Source organism: Phasianus colchicus, chromosome 9 (genome assembly GCF_987193195.1).
Source record: "Phasianus colchicus chromosome 9, bPhaCol1.hap1.1, whole genome shotgun sequence".
NCBI classification, from domain to species: domain Eukaryota; kingdom Metazoa; phylum Chordata; class Aves; order Galliformes; family Phasianidae; genus Phasianus; species Phasianus colchicus.
Window position 1 is genome coordinate 10,987,517 of NC_143444.1, and position 6,664 is coordinate 10,994,180.

Below are 6,664 nucleotides of genomic sequence, written 5' to 3' on the forward strand. Positions count from 1 at the left end.
CACAGGCCCCATAAATATCTAGGGAAGCTGGGTTGTTTAGATGCACAGTTGTGCAGCTGACGTGGCTGACTCCCAACAGAAGGGGCCCACCTACCCGTGAGTTTGACCTTGTCAATCTACCAAACGAAGACTGAAACCTCTCAAGCGGATGAAGTTCTTCCATACTTCCAGTGTAATCTATTCACAGGGATACTCAGGAAGTAGCTGAGGTTCTTTAGCGGTGCCTGGAATCCATTTTTAAATGATTTCCTTTTATTACCTAGACTTTAACTTGATGGGCCTTACAAATAGGCAGATCTATCAAAGGGGTTATATGTATTTATTCTTTCCCTGGCTATTTATTCCCACCCCCACAGAGCCTAGAACACAAGCAGCTGAAAAATAACCTTTTTTTTTTTTTTTTTTTTTTTTTTTTTTTTTTTTTAATTATTTTCTGGGTTAGTTTTCATTTCCGTAAGTTTCCTAAACCCAAGTTCGACATATGTGCTGGCAAAAGATGCAGCTACTGCAGAGCAGTAGTGAGGCAGTATAACAAGACATAAGGTAGGGAAGACCTACTTCTTTCAGCAGTAGATCTGCGTAAGTCTAAAGTACAGTTCTGTTTTCTATGGGAACCAGCATCAACCAAATGCTTCTTAATTATATGCGTTCGTTTGCACCTTTCTTTGCCATTGTTTTGTGTAGCTTTTCAGTGTAGTCTTCAACTTATGCTTTTAGAATTTAGCTATGTGGTGACTGTGTAGAATTGTATAATTTTGCTTTTTCTTTTTTTCTTTTTTTTTTTTCCCTCCCTTCTCATGTGAGCTAAAAGCTTGGTTTCAAATTGTGTTGATTCAGCTCTGAAAATATTTCTGTCTTGTAGCTCCTCCCTGTAGCTATCTCACCTTCCTTACCATCTCACCTTTTGTTGTTGTTTTTCAGGTCTCTAACCTCCACCTGCAGGTTCATTCAAGATTAAATACAAAAATCCTGTCCTACTTGTGTTTTCTGCCAAGCAAAATACTTTTCTATGTTGCTAACTGTTCTGAGTGACATCAGTCTGTAACATTTGACTGTTACATTTGTTGAAGTCCAGTGAAGTTTCAAGTGTTAGTCTTAAACATATAAACATGTTATACTCCTTTACAGCCTCTGAATTGCACAAGGAAAACCAAAGCCTGAAGATAAACTTTGTAGTCAGTGACTGAAATGGGAGGTGGTATAGGAAACACTTTGATTTCTTATGTGACCGGTGAAGTATAGACTACCAATATGAGGGCCTGTTTGAATTCCCTGTCTGAATTGAAATAGCAGATAGGTTTGTGGTTTTTTTATTCCTATAATCACTAAAATCTAGACTGCCATGTGTACCACAGTCATACTGTCTAATGCCTTTGTTTACCAGCTTTGGTACCAAACAGAAATTCCTTTATTAAAGTGAAGTCATACACAGTGTAACAACGGTGGTACAGTTTTTAAGCATGGCTTTCACAGCTTGTTGCATTCGGAGTTTACTTTCTTGCTTCTCATAAGCGTTTGTTAGATTAAACAAAACAGATGCACTTATGTGGCGAAAGTTCAAAGGTAAGTTGTTCTTTGCTTTGGCTGGTATGAAAAATAAATTAAATAACGAATTACCCTGCTGTCACTCTCTTGCCAGTTTTACTGTGCTGTGTTCAGAAGTTAGAGCTCTCTGAAACTTCAAAAAAAGGAAAGTACAGTCTTTCTCCATTAAAATACTTGTTACAAGCAGCTGATTTTTCTTTCTCAGCTGCTTCTACAGTTGAACAAGATGTCTCTTCTTAGGAAACATTGTTTCTTCACTCTGCCCCAGTATCTTTTCATCCTGCCAAAACTTCCTTGTTCTCTGTATTTGTTCCTTCACTTGAGGCAGTGGGAAATCCGTCTGTTATAATGACTTGCCTCAGAAGTAAAATGAGGTTTAGGCTAGCTACAGTCCTTTTCTGAAGTCTATAGATCATGGGTGAAATGAGAAATTAATGGTGTGTCTACTGTCTCTTCTAACTGCCTCATTAATTTTTCCACCCTAATTGATTACTCTAGCATTTGTTTTCATACTCGAGGAGCTAAGTAGAAATAGAAGCCGTAACGCTTTTTCTACCATGGAAATGCATTTCAAAATGGCATTAGCTGACCCGGTAAACTAGCAACCGGGTTAATAGTTGAGCAGAGCAAACAGAAAGCAAACTCATAACTGAAACTATAGTCGTGCAATCTATAAAGAAGCTTAATTTTATTCTCCTAAGTAATATAAACTGTTTGCATTATAAAATAACTGTTTTCTTTCATGTCTGACAGCATGTGGCCTGCTCTGTCTGAAATGCTGTTAGGTACATAAAATTGGGCAGAAATGGGATTTAAGTTAGCTGAATTCAATGTTTTGATTAGTGACACAAAACACCGGGGGATGTCTTCAAGCTGAAGAGACACTGAGTCTTTTGCTTGGAGGCAAACGCTCTTATACACAAGCTGTTGTACTGGGTCACTACACTCAAGTGAAGATTTCCTTCTGCAGTGCTTACGTGTTAAAGAAAAGCTGTGAGCTGCTCTCAGTTCTTTCAGGGAACAAATGTAGGTTCATACTCTCAAGGAATTATTTTGGCCCTGAGGAGTGTCACAAGCATCTGTGGCACTGAATTGAGGACTGAAAATAGACTTTAATGAATATGTCCCTAAAAAAAAAAAAAAAAAAAAAAAAAAAAAAGTAACTGGCTAGATACAGGAGAGTAAGTCTGCCCTAGCACTTAACTCTGAAGTTTAAGAGAGGCAGAGGGAGAAAGAGCTGGGTTCCTGAATGTTTTGCTAGTGATTATGTAGAAATCTTGGGTCATTCTGAGGTACAGAAAGAATAGTGTTCAAGCTTCCTCTTTATGTTACTCATATATTTGGTGGAATATAGGTAAAACATCAGCTGGAACAATTTCTAGGTTGATCTGAAAGTAATGCCTCCTATTTATTTCCATGGAAACTATAAGGAATACAAAGAGCACAATAGTACTGTTTGATAGATCAAATTCTCAGCTTTAAAACATAATTTTTCAGCATAGTCACCACCATTACCTATGCATTTTCTTCAGTGATGAACAAGAGTCTGTGTGCTGCACTTGCAAGAATCTGCACAAGAGGAGGTGACCCACTGTTTCACAGCTGCTATGACAGCATTTCTGCTAGGAAAATATTGCCCACGCAGTCCTTCTTTCATTGGCCTGAACAGATGGAAGTCAGAAGGTACCAAATCTGGACTTTATGGGGGGTTTAGTAAGACAGCCCGGCCAGGATTCACAGTGTGCTTCATGACCTTCAAACTGATATGTGGCTTGGTGTTACCACATTGCAAGAGAAAGGTTGTCTTGTCTGGCCTGACTTAAGCTTGTTGACTGTGATTTTTATCAAAATGTCTAAAAAGCATATTTATCACCATAGTATACTAATAATGATGGATATAGTTCAGAGCAGAATGCCTAAGTGGGTTTTTATAGAGTAGCAAGAGGACAAAATGACGTTTACATGTTGGTTGAAGCCTTGTATTTTCCCTTTACCCAATAGTTGTTCTTCTTGTGGTTGGTGGGAAGCAAAGAACATGTTGCTGAGCACTGTACCAATTATAGAGCCCACAGTTCTTTGAGACCGTAATTTTATATCTAGTTAGACCTGGTTCTTGTACATTTATTTTTACACAATCTAGCATGTGTTTCTGCTTGGGCCCATCATTTTATCTGCAAATTGCCACTCAGATAAGGGCAACATTGATTTCCTTCTCCAGTTTTGTCACCATAACATCATGCCTGTTAGTTAAAAGATCAGCTACTTATTTCCATTTCATTTCCAAGGACTGCCTGGGCCATTCCTTATTCAGTTCTGTCCTTTTCTATTCAAATATTTACTTCTGTCTTGCATTTTTCCCTAACAATAGCCTTTGTTCCCATACATTATAATTTGAAAGCATCATCATTTTCTTACTTCTCCTTTTTGCAAAGTAACTACCTCAGAGAAGACACTCTGATCTCTTTCACATCCTTTTCTCAAAAAGAAGTTGATGGCAAGTTAGGTCAACATGAGCGTATTGGTTTCATCTCTTTTGTTTGGTTGTTTAAATGTACATTTGTTACATTTTATTGGATTCTTAGCTGTTAGATGTAAGGATCATTTTTGACTCATTCTAAATCTTAAAATATCCTCATGGAGGATGGGCAGGGAGGCAGTCGATATATATTGCTTATATAACCCTTACATTGTACATGGGAATAGCTGCTGATAGTTCTTATCGCCCTTCAAGAAGGCACAGCCATTTGCAGAATATTACTAATACAACATGAAGCTTTACAAAAGCTGTTAATCATAACTACAAGCAGCAGCACAAACTCCAGATTATTCCAGCTTATTTAAAAAAAAAAAAAAAAAGTATTTATTTCTAAACAAACCTGACTATTCTTACATGTCTTTACATTTTTAATGAGCCTATTTACTTTTTATTGTATGTTTTGCATTCAGAATTTGCCCATGTCTTCTTTTTACTGACTAATACAGTTACCAGAGTACAATGCTGCAATGTGTGTGATATAAAAACTACAAGGAAAGCGTTTGTTTAAACTTCATAGAAAAAGCATTCTTGGAGTCCTCCTGTTTTTCCACTTTTTTTTTTTTTTTTTTTTTAATGTTTGTGAAGTACACAGACTGTTCTGAAGGAGAGGAAGGTTTGATAGTGATTCAGAAAAAGTAACAGACTGAAATAGCCCGAAGTGAGAACAGAGTTTTAAGGTTACTGTAAGCTAGGGTAGAAGGAGAAACTGGAGAAATTTTGGATCTGATAATTTCTCTGAAAGAATCAAATAGTTGGAGAAAGTTTTGTTCCTGTTGTTTTGGTTTTTATTGTCTAACAAAACTGATGGTAGAGGGCAAGTTTTCCATAGCCCCTTGAGTATGACTCTGTCTCAAAGACATGAATCTGAGACATACATTGCATGCATGATGCAAGCAAGATCCCTGTAAGACTATTTCAGACATGGCACTCAATATGACCTGATCTTTGCTTTTGTATCCAAGAAGGAGGTGTATCCACTTCAGGGCTACCCCCAACCCTTGTACACCGCAGTGTTCTGACATCTGTTGTTGACTAGGAAAGCAACTGTGAGAATTAGAGAAATGGCAGCACTGCAGCAATGGAGAGTGATGTGGGAGGAAACGGTGATAACCTCTGAACTGCCTTCCAGTAAATCTCCACTTGGCTGTAGGCAGGAGGACTTTGTTTAAACTAAAGGTTGTGATAGTTACTTTTTTATTTATATATAGAGAGAGATTTTTAGTTATTTATGTATTTATTTATTTTTGAGAAGAACATTTTTTTAAAGCAATTTTCACTTTTCTTTTGACCGAAGAATTCCAAACTAGGAGAATGAGATGGTATTAACAGTAATTGGAAGTGTGGTAAAGGTCCTTACCCTACGAATTCTACTCATGCATGCAGTTACTTGCACAAAGAGTTAGCTGCAGAGCCTCCCTCTCCCATACCTCCTGTTGGAGGTGCGGGGACTTAATGTGCACCTGTGTGTGCATGTGACTTTGTGTGGTACTTAATTGACAATATGTGAAGTTGCAGATTTTAGCAAGCAGTACAGGTGCACGTTAAGATCCCACATCTCCAACAGGAGGTATGTGAGAGGGGAACTGTGCATATAATTCTATAGGTGGGTGGCAACAACTCTCTGCTTGAACATAAATTTGGGGGATTAGTGATGAAAGGACCTACATTTGTTAGATGTTCATTCGCATTTTTTCTGTTAAGTGTCTTATCTGTTCTATTGCTGATGCTGATCCTGAATGTATAGCTCACTTATTGCTAGTTAATTATGTGCTATTAATAAATCAGTAAACACCTTTCATTCTGATTAAGTTAAGTTCATTGAACTGGGCATGCTTTCCCTTTTATACCAATATGTTGTAATTGTAGATATTACATGATACATAGTGTCATTATAAATTGAAGTTGTCTGACTTTGGGAGAGACAACTGTTGACAAAAGAAAGACAGTTTCACTATTAATTTCACTATTGAGGGCTCTTTTGTGAAGATTTTTGTGCAAAATAATGACTGCTTCTGGAGTGCTGCAGGCTCTAATCATTACAACCAGGTGATACAGAAAGCATGCTGTCAGAACATGCTGACCTTATAATGGTCAGAAGTGCTATTTCAGCAGTGAGTAAACTAGGCTCCTATTATTAAGCATTGCAAGTTGCCTGCTGGAAGACTGACTTTCTCAGGTCTGTTCTTTCAAAACAAATCAAGTTTGTATGAACATGCTGAAATGTAGTTTTAAGTCCCCAGACTGAGTAAGGAATCAATATAGTCTTGAATAACTTGGTCTATGAAGGAGTTTTAGACAAAGTTGCTTCCTGAGGTCTTTTCTAGCCTGAATCTTTCTATGATCCTGTATCTAGACTTGCACTTTTGCTAGTACAGGGTGTACATGGTAATATCTTGCCTATCTGGCCATAACCAAGAGAATATTTAGGCACAGTTACAGAAGTTCTCCTAGCAATAGCTGTTCTAGAGGTAAAATCCAGCTGTCTTTGATTGCCTAATTACTTGGATGTTTCTGCCTTTGTTATCAACAGGAGGTAAGTGTACTTCAGAGATTAATTCTCTTTACTGTAGAGGTCCTGCTGAT